The sequence below is a fragment of the Gopherus evgoodei genome, chromosome 2 (genome assembly GCF_007399415.2).
Source record: "Gopherus evgoodei ecotype Sinaloan lineage chromosome 2, rGopEvg1_v1.p, whole genome shotgun sequence".
Taxonomy (NCBI): Eukaryota; Metazoa; Chordata; order Testudines; family Testudinidae; genus Gopherus; species Gopherus evgoodei.
Window position 1 is genome coordinate 14,186,954 of NC_044323.1, and position 18,971 is coordinate 14,205,924.

The following is an 18,971-nucleotide window of genomic DNA, read 5'->3' on the forward strand; positions in this document are numbered from 1 at the left end:
GAAAGTTAGCTTATGCAAACACAGAAACAATCCCAGAGGGTCTCACCCAACTCCCATTTAAGTCAATGAGAAATTTTCTATTGACTTCAGTGGAAGTTGAATTGGGACCCTAGTGTGTTATATTCCCTATCTTTTTTATTACAAAAAAATAGGGGTTTAACGATTAACACATTGAAATACACACAGATGGCTATATAATTAAGAGCATGCAACTAAGTAGCCATTTAGCTTTTTGTCAAAACATTTTTTTCTCATTTTAACCATATTAGTTTAATCCATGGGCAAAAGGGTCAATGGTAGCAGAAATGATACAAGAACTGCTGTTGATGTTTTTTATAAATTATTATTTATTATTATAATGTGTATTACTGTAGCACTTAAGAGGCCTAGACATAGACTAGGACTCCATTAAATTCTTTTTTTAACCCTTGATTTTATAAATTCCAACACTTTTATATGAAGTCCTGTGCAAATTCCTCATGAGGTTTCTGTGCAAAAGGGAAAGGAAGGATAGGTATTTGAGACTGGTGAATTTTTCCAACCCTTTTAAGAGTTTTTTTTGAAACACCTCCACAGGCACTTTCTCTCTCCGTATTGACTTTACCCATTATCGACACCTTAGCATTTAACAAGATCTTGGGAGAAGGGTGCCCTAACTGGTTTCAGACAATAACTTTTTTTAAGGCTGACACCTTTGTCCTTGTAGTGAAAACTGACATAATTTGTGTCCTTATGCTCAGAGGAAAATAGCTCAGCAACATAATGCTATGACCTAGATAAAAATAGACTCTTAACTATTGTTAACAACAGATTAACCAGATCTCTCACGCTACACTTGAATTTTATCAAACTCCACTTGAAGATAAATGTATTTGTATTGATTAAAAGCTATCAAAGACAAACTCATTCTTATTCAAACAACCATCTGATGTGGATAATAGCACAACTTTGCACTTCCATAACACATTTCATGCAAGGATCTCAAAGCATTTTACAAACAATACATTAAACTCAGCATCTCTGAGCAGTATGTGTTATCTTTGCTATTTTGCAGATGGGGAAACTGAGGCAGATAATTTACATGGCTTGCCCAGATTCATATGGACTTTCCCTACACTGGAATTTTTTGCATAAGATTCCTGTGACAGGTGATAAAAATGGTGGAAGTGCTAGTGAACACAGACTGCTATTGACTGGAAGAATTTTAACCCTTATGTCATCTAGGTCTGAGCATTAGACCTGCTCTGCACTGGCATTCCTATCACTGTTTCCATTGGTAGGTTGGAAAATGTTTATGGAAAATATCTAGTGTAGCATGATGGGTGAGTAGCAGTAACAGGCATAGAAATGAAAACTACTTGCCAGTAACTGGAGTTCACGATGAACCTCTGCATATTCATACTTTTGGGACTAAGGCTCCCATGAACGGCAGGTTTCCAGAATCTTCTCGTGAGTCATGTCAAGTGGAGCCATTTACTCCTCTCTGCCCCCTCCTCTCATGGAAGATGTAAGCATATAAAATGGAGAACGGCCCAACCCCCTTTCAGTTCCTTTCACTAGCTTAGGAATTCCTAAACTAAGGGAATGTCTACACTACGAAATTAGGTTGATTTAATAGAAGATGATTTTTTAGAAATCAATTTGATACAGTCGATTGTGTGTGTCCCCACTAAGCGCACTAAGTCGGTGGAGTGCATCTACAGTACCGAGGCTAGTGTCAACTTTTGGAGTGTTGCACTGTGGTAGCTATCCCACAGTTCCCGCAGTCTCTGCCACCCACTGGAATTCTGGGTTGAGCTCCCAATGCCTTATGGGGCAAAAACATTGTCACGGGTGGTTCTGGATACATGTCGTCAGGCCCCCCTCCCACAGTGAGAGCAATGGCTGAGAATCGTTTTGCGCCTTTTTTCCGCAGACGCCATACCACGGCAAGCATGGAGCTTCCTCAGATCACCACGGTAGTTGTGAGCACTGCAAACACCACACACATTATCCTGCAGTGTATGCAGCACCAGAACCTGCAAAAGCAGGCGAGGAGGCAACGGCTGCGTGGTGATGAGAGTGATGAGGACATGGACACAGACTTCTCTCAAAGCACAGGCTCTGGCAATTTGGACATTATGGTGGTAGTGGGGCAGGTTCATGCCATGGAATGCCGATTCTGGGCCCGGGAAACAAGCACAGACTGGTGGGATTGCATAGTGTTGCCCGTCTGGGATGATTCCCAGTGGCTGCAAAACTTCTGCATGCATAAGGGCACTTTCTTGGAACTTTGTGACTTGCTTTCCTCTGCCCTGAAGCGCAAGAATACCAAGATGAGAGCACCCCTCAGAGTTCACAAGCAAGTGGCGATAGCCTTCTGGAAACGTGCAGTGCCAGACAGCTAACAGTCAGCTGGGCATCAATTTGGAGTGAGCAAATCTACTGTGGGGACTGCTGTGATCCAAGTAGCCAACGCAATCACTGAGCTGCTGCTATCAAAGGTCGTGACTCTGGGAAATGTGCATGTCATAGTGAATGGCTTTGCTGCAACGGGATTCCCTAACTGTGGTGGGGTGATAGATGGAACATATATCCCTATTTTGGGACCAGAGCATCAAGGCAGCCAGTACATAAACACAAGGGGTACTTTCAATGGTGCTGCAAGCACTGGCGGATCACGAGGGATGTTTCACCAACATCAATGTGGGATAGTCGGGAGAGGTACATGACACTCGCATCTTTAGAAACTCTGGTCTGTGTGAACGGCTGCAGCAAGGGACTTACTTTCCAGACCAGAAAATAACCATTGGGGATGTTGAAATGCCTATAGTGATCCTTGGGGACCCAGCCTACCCCTTAATGCCATGGCTTATGAAGCCATACACAGGCAGCCTGGACAGTAGTCAGGAGCTATTCAACTATAGGCTGAGCAAGTGCAAAATGGTGGTAGAATGTGCCTTTGGACGTTTAAAAGCACGCTGGCACAGTTTACTGACTCAGTTAGACCTCAGCAAAACAAATGTTCCCATTGTTATTATTCCTTGCTGTGTGCTCCCCAATATCTGTGAGAGTAAGGGGGAGATGTTTATGGCGGGGTGGGAGGTCGAGGCAAATCGTCTGGCCACTGATTACGCGCAGCCAGACACCAGGGCAGTTAGAAGAGTACACCAGGGCGTTTTGTGCATCAGAGAAGCTTTGAAAAACAGTTTCATGACTGGCCAGGCTACCCCAAATTTGACTCAGCAAGGTCAATTTCAGCGCTAATCCCCTTGTCGGGGAGGAGTACCAAAATCAATTTTAAGAGCCCTTTTAGTTGACAAAAATGGCTTTGTCATGTGGACGGGTGCAGGGTTAAATCAAACTAACACTGCTAAATTCGACCTAAACTCATAGTGTAGACCAGGGCTAAGATTCCAAAGATGTGGGGTAGGTGGGTGAAGAGTATGGACACTGTGGCATGCTGTACTTCAAAGCAGCACCCTGGACACACACCCTAATATTTACCCCGTCATATACTTATGATATATTTCATACAAAACATGCCATGTAAGATATCATATGAAAAGTCATGATCTGCTGAAACCCACTGTTCTGTCCAAATATGTATATCATAAGTGTGTATGAAGCAGAGGTGAAAGTAAGCCAGTACAGGCCAGTACAGTGTACCGATAAGAAAGTGGCCACCAGTACAGGCAGGTACCCAGCCGACCTTAAAATGCTGCTGCAGCAGCACTTTAAGGACCGTACCAGCTGACGGAGGGGGAAAAAAGGGGCAGCTGCCCCGGGGCCCGGCAATTTAAAAGGGCCCGGGGCTCAGAGCCCATCAGAGCCCCGGACAATGTGGTTCAGGCAACACTGAAGGGGGCTGGGGGAGTCTGGCCCCAGCCCTGCCCCTTCTGCCTGAGAGCCTGCTCCTTCGGGGGGCCCAGAGCTTCCCTCTCACCTTACCCAGGATCCCAGCTGCCCTGCGTACCGGTAAGTCCTTTAAATTACTTTCATCCCTGGTATAAATTTATGAGATTTTGTCACTAAAATATGTTGTAAGTTTGATAGTCTCTACTGCTAGTTCACCAGGGTCAACAAAGGAGGTAATCCACTCCCTGGACCCAGGAAAGTATTAAGCAACTATTAATCAGTAGAGGACTTGTAAACAAGGGATTTACAATGCTGTAAGAGGGATGTACAAGCAACACAAGGGAGGATTGCTCAACTATTTGACAAACCAAAGTCCACCAGGACACATCTGGGTTAGTGTTTTCCAGACACATGGACTACGGATATAAAATAGGGGACAGTGGCATCGTGCTTTTACCTTTCTCCTTCCCTCACCTGCACTGGAAGCAACAATAACACTGGGAAGAGAAAGACTTGAACTGAGGAAACTGGTCCCAAGCTTAAAGGGAAAGCCAGTGTTTGGGGAACTCCATTTGGAATAACAAAATTTGTGCATATTTTCTAGTAATAAAATAACAGACTTTATATGAACTTGCATTGTCCAAGAGAGAGCTGGGCAGTACAAGATGTACATTTCTGAAGGACAGGGCCATCCTTATCTATGCACAAAGTACGCAGCTGTGTAGGGCACCCGGAAATTTGGGGCACCAAATTTCCGGGTGCCCTACACAGCTGTGTGCTGCTCAAGCCCCTACTCTGCCTCTTCCTCAGGGCTCCCACCCTTGCTCAGCCCAAGCCCCACCCCGGCCCCACCCCCATTCCCTTGAGGAGTGCAGCAGGGCCAGGCCTGCACTCACCGGCGCTGGAAGTGTAGAGATCTGGCCCCAGCCACGCCACTGGTGAGTGCTGGGGGGTGGTCCCCTCCCATTCCCCAAGCCATCCCTGCCCCCCTTGCGGAGGCCTGGGGCTAGCTCCCCTCCCCCTCATGGAGGTGTGGGGCCCCCCACGTCCCTCACAGGGAGGGGCTGCTTAGGGCTCCAGAATAGCTAGGGACGGCCCTGCTAAGGGAGTCTATGACTAGAAAGTTGCTGGTGTCAGTGTAGTTCAAGGTGGCTGGCTATAGCATTCTTGCAGTATAACTGGGAATAATTTACATGCTGGAAGCTGTGTGTGAGCAGACCTAGAGTGGTAGCTCCCACAGCAAAGCAGTATAAAGGCATCCCAGGTTGGAGAACTGAGGGGACCCAACTGTTCATCGGTTCAGATTGTACCCTGGCTAATGTCACAGTGCCACTTATGCCACTATGATGAGATAGTCTACACTGTTGATGCTGGACTGATAGGTGGCCAGAATTACTGGACTGGGACTGAAAAGCCTCCCCTATCAGCAGGGGTGTATGAAGTAGTGTTCCTGCATGTTGAGCTCCAGAGTTGACACTGCCATTCTTAATGAATCAGGCCCTGAAGAGCCTCTCCCATCAATTGGGGTGTGAAGCAGCCCCCATCTTTGCAGGTTCAGATGATGCCTGTGTTGTATGGGCCTCCCTCTCTTCTCTTAATTAAGAAAAGCTGCCTGGTTAACTGTTTTTTTTGGTTGGTTTGTTTGTTTATTTTGTTGTTTTTTTAAGACGAAGCCCCCAGCGAGCAGGGCAGAGAAAAAGAAAAACCAATGAGAGAAGTATTGAGGGCACTGCGTGATTGGAGCCCACTGTTACCTTCTGTGGCACTCTGTACCTCAAAGTAGCACCCTGGAATCCCCATATTCACCGCTGTCATATGATTGATATGTTTTGTATAATGCATGCCTTTTAAAAAGCCTTGATTTGCTGAACGTTAATATCCTGTTAGATCATATGTACTATGTGTTGTGCGGTTGGGAGATGCCCACAGCTGGCCTTTTAGTAGGGACAAAGGAGTAGCCATCACTGGGCAGAGAGGCACTGATGGCCCATCAAGAAGAATCCACTCTCCCAGAGGCTCCTTAGAGAGGGCATATATGCAGGGGCGGCTCCAGGCACCAGCGCAGCAAGCAGGCACTTGGGGCGGCTAACGGAAAGGGGCAGCACATCTGGGTCTTCGGCAGCAATTCAGTGGCGGGTCCCTCAATCCATCTCGGAGGGAAGGACCTGCCGCCAAATTGCCGCCGAAGAAGCAGCGGTGGTAAAGCTGCCGCCCAAGTGCCGCCGATCGCGGGTTTTTTGGTTTGTTTTTTTCGCCACTTAGGGTGGCAAAAATGCTGGAGCTGGCCCTGCATATATGTAATGGGGATTGCCTAACACGCCCTCCCTGCCCCATCACAGCAAGGATCTTTCTAGCAGCTGGACAAAAGTATAAAAGACGAAAAGTGATATTCTCACTTGGCCTCTCCCCACACTCCCCAACACCTGGAAGACACAAACTTTGAACTAGAGAGATTGGTCCTAGGCTGGAAGGAAGTGCAATCTGAATACTGAGAACTCCGAACTGCCTGCAACATCTATTAAGGTGAGACTGCTTGATTCAAAACTTGTTTAGTGTGTTACAGTTAGAATTCAGACTGTTTCTATTTTTAGTTCTTAGAGATCAAAGTTGGTTACCTATGCTTGCTACCCATAATCACTTAAAATCTTTCTATAGCTAATAAAATGTTTTATTTACACTAACTCCTCACGTAACATTGTAGTTACGTTCCTTAAAAATGCTACTTTAAGCAAAACGATGTTAAGCGAATCCAACTTCCCCATAAGATTTAATGTAAATGTGAGGAGGGGTTATATACATCTCAGTATAAGTTTTAAACAAACTATTAATACTGTACACAGCAATGATGATTGTGGAGTAAGAGGATGGGATATTTCCCAGGGAGTGCCTATTGCTAAATGATGAACTAGCACTCAGCTGAGCCCTCAAGGGTTGACACGTTGTTAATGTAGCCTCACACTCTACAAGGCAGCAGGAATGGAGGGAGGAGACACAGCATGGCAGAGAGAGAGGGAGACACAGACACACACCGTGTGTGTGAGGGACAGACAGAGACACATGGGGTGTGGGTGTGAGTGTGTGATGCACATTACCCCTTTAAGAATGCTGAACCCACTCTAAGTACATTGCCTTTTTAAGTAGATCAGCAAGTTGAGACAGCAGCTGCTGCCAGCAAGTTCCATCTGTCCTGATCCCTGTCCTGTCCCCCTTACTGCTCTGTGGAGATGGAGGGACAGGAGCAAGGGGGAAGGGGGAGACCCTGACATCAGCACCTACTTCTCCTCCCAACTCTGCATAGCAAGCAGGAGGCTTCCAGGAGCAGCTCCAAGGCAGAGGGCAGCAGCAGCACACAGCAATGGGGGGAGGCACAGCTGAACTGCCTGGCAATTGATATCCTGCTGGGCGGCTGCCGCACAGGGAACTTAAGGGGACTGCCAGTCCACGCTGGTTCCAAGCCCCCGCCAGGTAGCTCCAACAGGCTGCTCTTCCTGCAAGCAGTGGACAAAGCAGGGGGCCAACAAACAACATTGTAAGGGAGCATTGTGCAACTTTAAACGAGCATGTTCTCTAATTGATTAGCAGTGTAATAACATTAAGCAGGACGATGTTAAGGGAGGAGTTACTGTACCTAAAACAGTGTAGTTTTGGTTGAAGTGCTTGTGGGATCTCAGCTCAGATTACAAAAGCTGGTGTTTGTTCACTTTCCTTTGAAGAAGTGGCAAACTAATTAATAAGCTTGCACTGTCCAAGGGAGTCTTGAGCAGTGTAAGATGGTATATTTCTGGGATGAAAGGCTGAGGCCTAGGATGATTGCCTGGTGCCTCTCTGTGCCTGATAAATGAGAGGCTTGGGGAGCATTCATGCAATTTAGCTGGGTGTGGGGCTCCACATGCTGATGGCTGAGTGATCAAGGCACCCAGTGGGGTTTTGCTGCTTGTCATTGGCACCGTATTGTGCGAGACAACCCAGGCTGAAGAGTTAAGGGAGCACAGTGGTCCTACAGTTCCAGTTCCATGTTGTACCCCGGGAATCCCGTCACACCTTCACAGTTAGAAGGAACTGAAGGATGGTTGGGGTCACTTCCCCTTACATATCCTCAAAATCCTTCATGAGAAGAGGTGAGGGAAGGGATGAGTGGCCCCACTGGAAGATTCTGGAAACTTGCAGCACAGGTACGGTGAGCCCCTAAGTGGGGCCAGCTGAAATAGAATCAGGAGTCCTGAAGGCCAGCCTTGTGTTCTAACCATTGCTAAATCCCTAGTAACGTGCATGCCTTAACTAGGACTCAGAGTTAAAGATGTATTTGTAAGCCACAGAAATCTGCATTCTCTTATCAAATATCTCATGAAAAAGGAAGTAAGCAATTACTATTGACTGTGCCAATATTTTCTGGAACCCAAAATGTGTACAATTAATCAGACCATAGTAGAGATCCTGTTTCTTTCTTCTCTTTGTTTGTTTTACCTTTAAGTTCGCTACCATGTGTTTATCTTTTGATGTAATAGTCTGCTTTTAACCTTTCAAGGTTGTATAAAAAGGAAAATCATAGGAAGGCAGAGAATTATGATAATAACCTTGATTTTGCATCATAATGCTAATTAAAAAATTGCAAGATATTTAGATCCTGTCTCTGTACCCCAATCAGACTATGTGGAAGTAGCATAGCTAGCAGGGTTCAGGGGAAGCAGCTGCTTCCCCTCAGCACGTTTTCAAAAAGCAGCGCCTGCTGGGTCGGCGCTGACGACAGCACAGCCAGAGGAGCCATGGGAGGGCGGCAGGCGCAGCTGGAGCGAGGGGGCCGGCTCCTCGGCCATCACGCCCCATGCTCAGCGCGGCCCCAACATCGTCGCAGCCACCTTCTGCGGCGGCAGCTCAGGGCTCAGTGGCCAAGCACTTCCCGCCCCTTGCTAATGCGGTGGGGGGAGGCAAAAGGGCCCCTGCGCCTTTAAGGTTGCCTGGCTGGCGAGCCCCACATGGAGCACACCTAACGCCGGGAGCAGGCCAGGGACAAGGGGCAGCGCAGGATGGAAGATGAGCAGCAGGGGTCCAGTGCCTTGCACTGGGGGGTCCGGGCAAGGGGCTCCCCGGGGCCGAGCTGGGCCGGACCCGCAGGGCAGGGGCGCAGGCCATGCTGTCTGGATGGGGGGCCCTGGCACAGTGCAGGAGCCTGGAGTCTGGGGTTGGGGGAACAGGACCCCATGGGAGGGGCCAGGCGGCACAGCCTGGCAGGGGACACCTGCAGAGCGCGCTGGGCAGGAGAGACTCTCCCGGGGGTGGAGGGGTATCCGCACCCCCGGGAAGCCCGCAGGAGTCCTGAGCTGGCCACTGGGTTAATCTGGGGGGGGGGAACAGGAGGAGTCGGGGGCGTGGCCAGAGGAGGAGCCAAGGGAGGGCGCCTTTTTTATGTTTGCTCCCCCTACACTTAAAGCCTGGCTACCCCACTGCTATGTGGGGTATACTTCCAACACTACCCATATAAACAATGCAAATAACCACGTACACCACTGTACAATCACCCATATCATTGAGTCTAAACATCATTTTGTGCCAGATCTATAGACAAACATAATGATACAGGTGACACACACAGTTATAATTAACCATTAGGAATGCTGTTGTTTTTCCCCTTCTGTTAAATCAACAATAATTATTGCCCAGAGATTTCCAGAAAAAATAATTTAATCAATTAATGGATTTTTAGACAGCAAATTATTTTTACTAGATAAAATTACATAGATCCTCCTGATGAGAGGCTTTGCAAACAAGGTCAAGGAAAGTAAATGTCTAACTCTGGCAAAAGCCATTGCCATTGGATTTTGAAGCACCCCACAATTTTTTTTACCTCCAGGAAATGAAAAATTGCTTCCGCCGTGTGATGTAAAACAGACTTTAAACAGAATATCACATTTCAGATTTCGATCTACAATCGAATAGTCACTCAGATCAGACCCTTTGACAGTTTGTTAATTGAGACAAGCTTGCACACAGATACTCTACTAAGCAATAATGTCTCAGAACTTACAGTATGTGCAAAGATATGTATACCAGTGCAAAGAAATGGTTTTTGTGCTTGTTATTAATATTATTTATTACTTGTATTACCACACCATCTTGGACCAGAACTCCATTATGCTAGGTCGGGGTGGGCAAACTACAGCCCAGGGCCATATCCGACCCTTCAGGTATTTTAATCCGGCCCTCGAGCTACTGCCAGGGGGCAGGGGCAGGGGCTTGCCCTACTCTGCACGGCTTCCGGAAACAGTGGCATGTCCCCCCTCTGGCTCCTATGCATGGGGCAGCCAGGGAGCTCCGCACGCTGCCCCCACCCCAAGCGCCACCCCTGCAGCTCTCATTGGCCAGAACCACAGCCAATGGGAGCTGCAGGGGTGGCGCCTGCAGACAGGGCAGCACACAGAGCCATCTGGCTGTGCCTTTGTGTAGGAGCCGGAGGGGGGACATGCTGCTGCTTCTGGGAGCTGCTTGAGGTAAACACCACCCAGAGCCTGCACCCCTGCCCCAGCCCTGATCCCCTTCCTGCCCTTCGAACCCCTCGGTCCCAGCCCGAAGCACCCTCAACCCCTCATCCCCAGCTCCATCCCAGAGCCCGCACCCCCAGCCAGAGCCCTCACACCCCACCCGCACCCCAACCCCCAATTTTGTGAGCATTCATGGCCCACCATGCAATTTCCATACCCAGATGTGGCCCTTGAACCAAAAAGTTTGCCCATCCCTGTGCTAGGTGCTGTACAAACACAGAACAAAAAGATGGTTCTTGCAATATATGGGCTAAACCCTGGACCTGTAAGTTTCTAGCATTAAGATGAAAAAAAAAAAAATAAACCAGCCACATCACTCCCATAGTACCACCTCCTGCATGTTTCAGGGAGCACACAATGATGGGAATCTGGAGTGGATCTAAAGAAATTATCTGAATTAGACCTACAAGGAGGGTATTAGCTGCTCTCCTCTCAGAAGTGTCACCTGCTACTGATTTATAAAGCAGAAATGGTGACAATGCCAGAAAGGAGCATGTATCCTGCCTTTCTGACCAAAGATAAGCAATTCCAGTAGTGTCTATATGTCAGTGAGAAAACAGAATATATATTTTTTTACCATTAATACAGAAGTAAGGCATGAGTACAAAACAGATCCTTCTATTGTTACTCGCTCATATTGAACTTTGGTGGGAACAGAAGCTACAGGTGTTCCATTTCAAAGGATTAATTGTATCAGTTTACTGAACATCAAAAGCAATTAAATCAATTTACTGTATTAACTTCTCTAGGTTAGACCTGTAACTTGTTTCATGGATCACACACTAGTTGCATATTAGTGTTTCCAAAAATAATCTCTATTCCTACCTCTGGAGTTCTAATCATACCCCCTAGTCATTAGTTTACTTTAGAGAGGCATGTTCCAGTGGATAGCACACAAGACTGGAAGTCAGGAAAGTTGAGTTCTATTCCCTGTTCAGCTATGGACCTGTCTGACTTTGAGCAAGTCACTGTGCCTCTGTTTCTCTTCCTTATTTATGTTTTTCTATTTAGACTGTAAAGTTATTGCTACCAGAATTTATTGCCTCATATAGACTATAATATACTTTAAATGCCTTTTTATTTAATAGGTAGATGCACATCTGTTAGAGTAGAGCCTAAATCTAACTTTCAAGGGACGCTGACAAGGCAATTATTTATGCGATACACGTTCACAGGTGGTCAGAGTCAAATACTGGTGTTTGGATTTAAGAAAGGGTTGGTTAACTTTTATGACCATTAATAAAGTTTGTATCTAATGCCAGCTAAAACTATATGGTCAATCACATCTCATGCTTCATTGTATAAACAGAGAGCCTGAGGGTGTGGAGAAGGACACTGGTTCCCCCCACAACTCAGAGCAGCATTCCAAAATTGGCCAAGTGCATTATGGGAGGAGGAGCTCACTTTCCTCCAAAGCATCAACTACCAGTCATTCTTGGAGGTAAATTACCAAATTAGTGTACCAAAGGTGGGATCCATGTGATAACTCTTATGAATCATATGCTCTCTTCCAGTGTCCGTAGTGGGGAGCTTACCTATAGGAAGGATCCACAGCTCCTGAGCAGCAGCTGTTTTGTCTTTTTATTCTCTTGGTAATGTAAGATAGACAGTGTGGCAGATTAGGCAGGGAGCATGGCCTGCAAGTCACAAGAGTGCTGAGGATCCCTAGAGAATGATGAGGCTTGACAGAATTTGATTTTTTTTATATAATTTTTGAGAGATAATATTGATGTTTATTTTTAAGCATTTTTTCTATTTTTATTTATTTTAATTTTCCCAGTTGAGCAAAATTATGGGTTCTAAACATTTTTTATATTTATCAATTTAAATTTTCACAAATGTGGGAAATTATGGGGGAAACTGACAATAGGGGGTCAGACAGTTATTTAATCACAGTATACACTGAGATTCAAAAAATTAAAGCTGGATAACAGCTGGAACACAAATTGTCAACATCGCGTGTGTGAAGTGGTATACAAACCCCACACTGGTGAAGAAAGGGTTAAGAAGCAACTCTCTGTCCAGAAAGCCCCACCCAGACACCCCTGCTTGTCATGCTCGCAGAACAGATTGAGATCAAACAGGAGCAGCTCAGCTCAGTCTGGTTGGACGGAGCAGGAAAGCAGTTTTGTGTTGCAGGCTCCTGCCGAGAAAGCCGCTGAAGGCACCAAGCTGCTCCAGGCCTTTTTGTCACAGAGGTTGACAAGACGCGACTGCAAGAGGACAACCCTTGGGAACTTGTACACAGAGGACTCCAGTAGGGACCCAGAGGCGAACCAGTGACACCAACAGAGGAACAGAAGCCAGGGTAGGAAGTGGCCCAGAGAGCAGGTGTAGGGGCACATGCCTCCTAGGCCACACATTTTGAATTATTGTTTCACTGGGCTCTGGGTTAGGACCTGGTAGAGCAGGGAGAGCCTAGGTTCCCCTACTCCTGGCCATTGACTCTCGCTAATGGGTGAAGTGGCCATCAACTCTCACCATTAGGGTTATATAGCCATTTAGCCACTAGGCAAGGAAGCCATTGACTCTCAGCACTGGGTGATACAACCACTGAACAACACAACTATTGACTTTAGCCACCAGGCGAGCCAGCCATTGACTGTTGCCATTGGACAATATGGCCATCTGACTCTAGCCATTAGGTAACATAACAGAGAACGACCACCAGGCAGTGCTGCTGGGACTAGACCTGGACCTCTCCTGACACATGGTGGAGAATGTAGGCATCACCCAAGTCCTGTTAAAAGGACCATCAGACAACCGATTGAACGACCCTAAAGAGGCCATGGATTCAGAGCTGCTGGAATGGATGATGGAGAACCAGCAACAGCAGGTGGCCCAGCAAGAGCAGCAACAAGGGCAAATACTGCAACAGACTGTGGCCCAGCAACAACAGCAAATGGCCTAAAAACAACAGCTAATTTGGGAGCTGGTGGCACAGGGCCAGGCACAACAAAAACGCCTGATCCAGAAGGTGGTAAAACTATTACAGCCCCAGGGGACATCCAACATCACAGCACCCAGATCCATAGGAGACACCTTCCCAAGTGGGCTGCCCATTTGGCTCACGAAAATGGGCCCCCGAGATGACCCCAAAGCCTTCCTGCTCACCGTTGAATGGGTGACCACCACTGCATGTTGGCCACCAGAACACTGGGCCACCCTGATACCCCCATTCTTGACTGGCCCTGCATAAGCAGCCTATTGGAGCTTGGATCCCCTGAAGCACTAGACTACACCAAGGTAAAAACAGCCATATTCGACTACCTAGATATCAACTCCCAAGATGTTCTGCCAGAGGTTTTGCAAAGAAAGTACCTGCCTGGAACCCAGCCCCAGGTGGTGGCTCAACAATTGAAGAACCAGTGTTGGCACTGGTTAGACCGAGAAAAACAGACGTGACACAGATGGAGGAAATGATCATGTTAGAACAATTCACCCAGAGTCTCCCAACCAAGGTGAAGGGATGGGTAAAGCACCATTGGCCGTCAGCACTGGCAGAGGGCATCCTAAAGGAGAATTATGTGTTCACTGAGGGCCCATCCTCACTAATGCCAAGGGCAGGGACTCCTGGAAGCAAGACTCTGACCCAAGGCTGCCCAGAGGATTCAGGGAGCCTGAGGCAAAGCAATTTCGGGGACCCCTTCCATAAAAAAATGGCAATACTATACAATAGCTATATTCTCGGGTGGGCCCCTCTGGGCCCAGCGCAAAGTTGCCCCACTTGCTCCCCCCCCCCCCGGCAGCCCTGGGAAAATAAACCTCTGCATCTCGGCACAAACCCAGTTTTGAGAAAACTTCCTTACATGGTATCACTGGTTCTCAGCATCAGCTAGTGCTAAAAGGCACTAAAGCTCATTAAAAGGGTTGGACAAATATTTTCCATCAAAACTTTTTCTAGATCGAAAACTAGGAGTTTTAAAAAGCAGAAAAAAATCACGGACAATGTCTGCTTTCCTTTAAAATTTGTTGTGGATTTTTTAATTGAAAAGCTGAAATTAGTCTGCCAAAACCTGAATATGGTTTGGGGTTTCAGAAGTGTGTGGCCAAATATTTGCTGCTTGCTGTGTTTGATTGTTTATAGAAACAATAAAAAAATTCTGCTTAAAAAAAATCCAAAACTTTTGAACCACCTCAGCTTGTGACCAAACACTTGAGCCCATCCAGTCAGAGATTTTTCCAGGTTTCTGATACTCTGCTGGCTTCCTTGACTCATATCTCTCTCCATAACTTTGGGTTCATTTAGGTTAGAACATAAGAACAGCCATACTGGGTCGAACCAAAGGTCCATCCAGCCCAGTATCCTGTCTACCGACAATGGCCAATGCCAAGTGCCCCAGAGGGAGTAAACCTAACAGGTAATGATCAAGTGATCTCCTACCATCCATCTCCCCCTCTGGACAAACAGGCTAGGGACACCATTCCTTACCCATCTTGGCTAATTGCCCATAATGGACTTACCTTGCATGCATTTATCTGTTTCCTAGACTGGCTCCATGGTGTCCCTCACAAACTGAAGCGGGTTACTGTGGGTTTGTCTTTAGTATAGCTATGTACATACTCCACGAACTGAGCATTTGACTTGTTCCAGAATCTGGGATGAGCCTATGTTGTGAAAACTGAAATGCTCAAAATAGCACATGCATGTGAATGACACAGGGTGGTAAAATTAAATTAACCCAGGGGTTCTCAAACTGGGGGGTCGGGACCCCTCGGGGTCATGACGTTTTACTGGGGGTCACGAGCTGTCAGCATCCACCTCAAACCCCATTTTGCCTCCAGCATTTATAATAGTGTTAAATATATAAAAAAGTGTTTTTAATTTATAAGGGGTGGGGGTCGCACTCAGAAGGGTTTGCTATGTGAGGGGGTCACCAGTAATAAAAGTTTGAGAACCACTGAATTAAACCCCTCTGGAGCCTCAGGGAATGGGGGGGGGGTGTTTCCCTTGGTAGGGTTGGGAAGGATTGCTCTTCTCTTGTGATTCCCTCCCCAGTGGCTAATTTTAAATGAAGCTACCCTCCCCTGACATGAATCTCCCTATGGCACTGAAATTAAATATAGACTATAATTTGGCATTTGAGAAGTGAAAGAGATGATAGCCCTAATGGAAAAGCTAACAGCTTAGCTCTTCGGCAAGCCTCAAACTGCTGAATGAGCTTTAGGGTAGGGAAGGCTGTGCCTCCCAAACAGCCTGGCCCTGACTCCATCTGACCCCCACCCACTTCCTGCCCCCCAACTGCCCACCCCCCTCAGAATCCCCGACTCATCCTGCTCCTTGTCCCCTCACCGTCCCCCAGAGACCCCACCCTCAAACACCACCCCGGGGACCCCACTCCTGACCCCTGACCCCTATCCACCCCACCGCAGAGTCCTGACAGACCTCCAGAATGCCCACAATCCAACCCCCCCATTCCCTGTCCCCTGGCTGCCCCCCCCAACCTCTGCCCCCTCCCTGTCCCCTGACTGTCCCTGGGATTCCCTGCCCCTTAGCCAACCCCTCTGGCCCCAACCCCTTAACCCCGGCTCCCCCCTCACCCGGAGCCTCAGCCCATCCAGGACCGTTCCTGGACAGCTGCAGCGTGGCTCGAGCGGGGCCCCTGAGCTCCGTCCTGCTCAGAGCCGCATGGTAAGGGGGTGGGGCTGCGAGCTCCAGGCTGAGTGTGGACAGGAGGGGCATTTCAGGCAGGAGTGCTCCTTTATGAACCGCAATTATGGGCAGGCATGGATGGCAGACACCCAAGCCAGGTCCAACTAATATGCTGCTGCCAGGACATGTCAATGGCATCACAGTGACAGGGCCTGGTGGACTCTGGATGCAGCCAGACCATCGTCTAGACAAGCCTGGCGGAGTTCCCTGACGGAGCCAGCAGCCCCTATCTAATTCTAACACATCCACAGGGATATGCAGTTCTACCTCATGACAAAACTGCAACTTAAAGTAGAAGGCCTCACTGAGATTTGCTGAGTCAGCTTAGTGACAATGCTGCCCTACCCAACAATATTGGGATGAGATTGGAGATACTTTGGAGAACTCCTGCGGCAGCAGAACAAAGAACCCCTGGCAGAGGTCGACCCAAACCCCAAAACACAGGGGCTTATGGGACAGGACAAGGTGAAAGGTCCTGGCGGGGTCCCTCAGGCCAGCCAAGAACATTGACCCAACAGCCCACTATCCCAAGCATATCCAAGGAAGCAACCCTTGACTGGCTACCATTAGAGGAAGACTTCATGCAGGAACAAAGGGAGGAAATGATTCTGAGCTGAGCTTGGGGGCAGGTAGCTGTCCTGGAGGGGGAAGAGGGTGAAACCCAGTAGGCAAAGCAGTGGCCCCACTTCGAGCTCTGCAATGAATGGCTATACTGAGTGATGAGAGACACCCAAACCCAGGAAAAATGGCACCAACTGCGGGTACCAAAAAAGTTCTGCGACAGCCTACTACACCTAGCCCATTCGGTCCTGTGTGCCAAGCACTTGGGGAGAGAAAAGATGATGGAGAGGGTGGCCCGTAAGTTCTTCTGACTGGGCATCTACCAAAAAGTGCACAATTTCTATGCCTCGCGTCCCGAATGCCACTTGGCAGGACCCAAAGAGATGTCTAAGGCCCCTGATTCCACTCCCGGTGGTGGGTGTACCCTTCGAATGGGTAAGGGTGAATTTATTGGGACTCTTGAAAAGACTGCATTGGGATTCTGTTATATACTGGTGATAGTAGACTAAGCCACATGGTATCCCGAAGTCATCCCATTGTGCACCATGAACGCACCTACAGTAGTACATGAGCTCAAGAATGTCTTTGCAAGGGCTTGGATACCAAAGGAAATAACTTCTATAAGACTCATAAGAACAGAAAACATAGAATCATAGAAATGTAGTGCTGAAAAGGACCTTGAGAAATGATCAAGTCCAGACCCCTGTGCTCAGATAGGACCAAGTAAACCTAGACCATCCCTGACAGGTGTTTCTCCAATCCATTCTTTAAAACCTCCAATGATGCATATTCCACAACTTCCCTTGGAAGCCTTTCCCAGAGCTTAAGTCAGAAAGTTTTTCTTAATATCTAACCTAAATCTACATTCCTGCAGATTAAGCCCATTGCTTCTTAACCTCTCTTCAGTGGACATGGAGAACAATTGATCACTGTCCTCTTTATATCAGCCCTTAACATATTTGAGAACTGTTATCATGTCCCCAATCAGTCATCTTTTCTTAAGACTAGATATGCCCAGTTTTTTTAACCTTTGCTCATAGGTCAGGTTTTCTAAACCTTTTATTATTTTTATTGCTCTTCTCTTGACTCTGCAATTTCTCCACATCTTTCCTAAAGTATGTTGCCCAGTACTGGACACATTACCCCAGCTGAGGCCTCACCAGTGCTGAGTAGAGTGGGGCAGTTACCTCCTGTGTTTTACGTACAACACTCCTGTTAATATACACTAAAATATTAGTTTTTTTGCAACTGCATCACGTTACTGGCTCATATTCAATTTGCGATCCACTATAAACCCTACACCCTTTTCAGCAGTACTACCACTTAGCCAATTATTCCCCGTTTTGTATTTGTGCTTCCTGAGTGAACTACTTTGCACTTATCTTTATTGAATTTCATGTGTTGAATTCAGATCAAATCTCTAATGTTTTGAAGGACCCTAGGAATAGTGTCAGCCTAAGGAAGGACCAGTGAGGGACCCCACTAGATAGGTCCTCCCTGTTTGACAGTGAACCTTTGATAATTACTCTTTCAGTATAGTCTTTCAATCAATTGTGCACCCACCTTATAGTAATTTCATCTAGATAACATTTTCCTAGTTTGCTTATAAGAATGTCATGTGGGAACTGTGCAAAAGCCTTACTAATACTTCACACTTCTAGCACATTTCATTGATAGACTCATAAACTTTAAGGTCAGAAGGGACCATCATGATCATCTAGTGACTAGACTCTAATCTGACCTCCTGCACATTGCAGGCCACAGAACTTCACCCACCCACTCCTGTAACAGATCCACAACCTCTGGCTGAGTTACTGAAGTCCTCAAATCATGATTTAAGGACTTCAAGTTACAGCGAATCCACCATTTACACTAGTTTAAACCAGCAAGTGAGCCAGGCCCCATGCTGCAGAGGAAAGTGAAAAAAAACCGGTGTCTCTCTCTGACCCAAAGGAAAATTCCTTCCTGACTCCAAATATGGCAATCAGTTAGACCTTGAGCATGTGGGCAAGACCCACTAGCCAGATACCGGGAAAAGAATTCTCTGTAGTAACTCACAGCCCTTCCCATCTAGTGTCCCATTACCAGATATTTGCTGCTAGCAGTCACACATCAGCTACATTCTCCTGTAGGCAGTCTCATCATACCATCCCCTCCATAAACTTCTCAAGCTCAGTCCTGAAACCAGTTAGGTGTTTTGCCCCCATCGCTCCCTTGGGAAGGCAGTTCCGTAGGTCTCAAAATGTTTTACAAAGGAGAGCAGGTAAAATTTCCCCCCATTTTACACATAGAATAACTGAAAGGCAGGAAAATTAAATGAGGTATTGTCAGGACCAGATTCGAGAATTTCCAACTCCTGACTCCCAAGCTTATGCCTTATCTAC

At 47.2% G+C, this 18,971-nt stretch overlaps 1 protein-coding gene across 1 annotated transcript in view; it reads right to left on the minus strand.

Annotated features, from left to right (window-relative positions):
- Positions 1-18,971, minus strand: part of XYLB (xylulokinase) — a 200,056-nt gene that overhangs the window by 164,978 nt on the left and 16,107 nt on the right. The gene's annotated exons all lie outside the window — the stretch shown is intronic.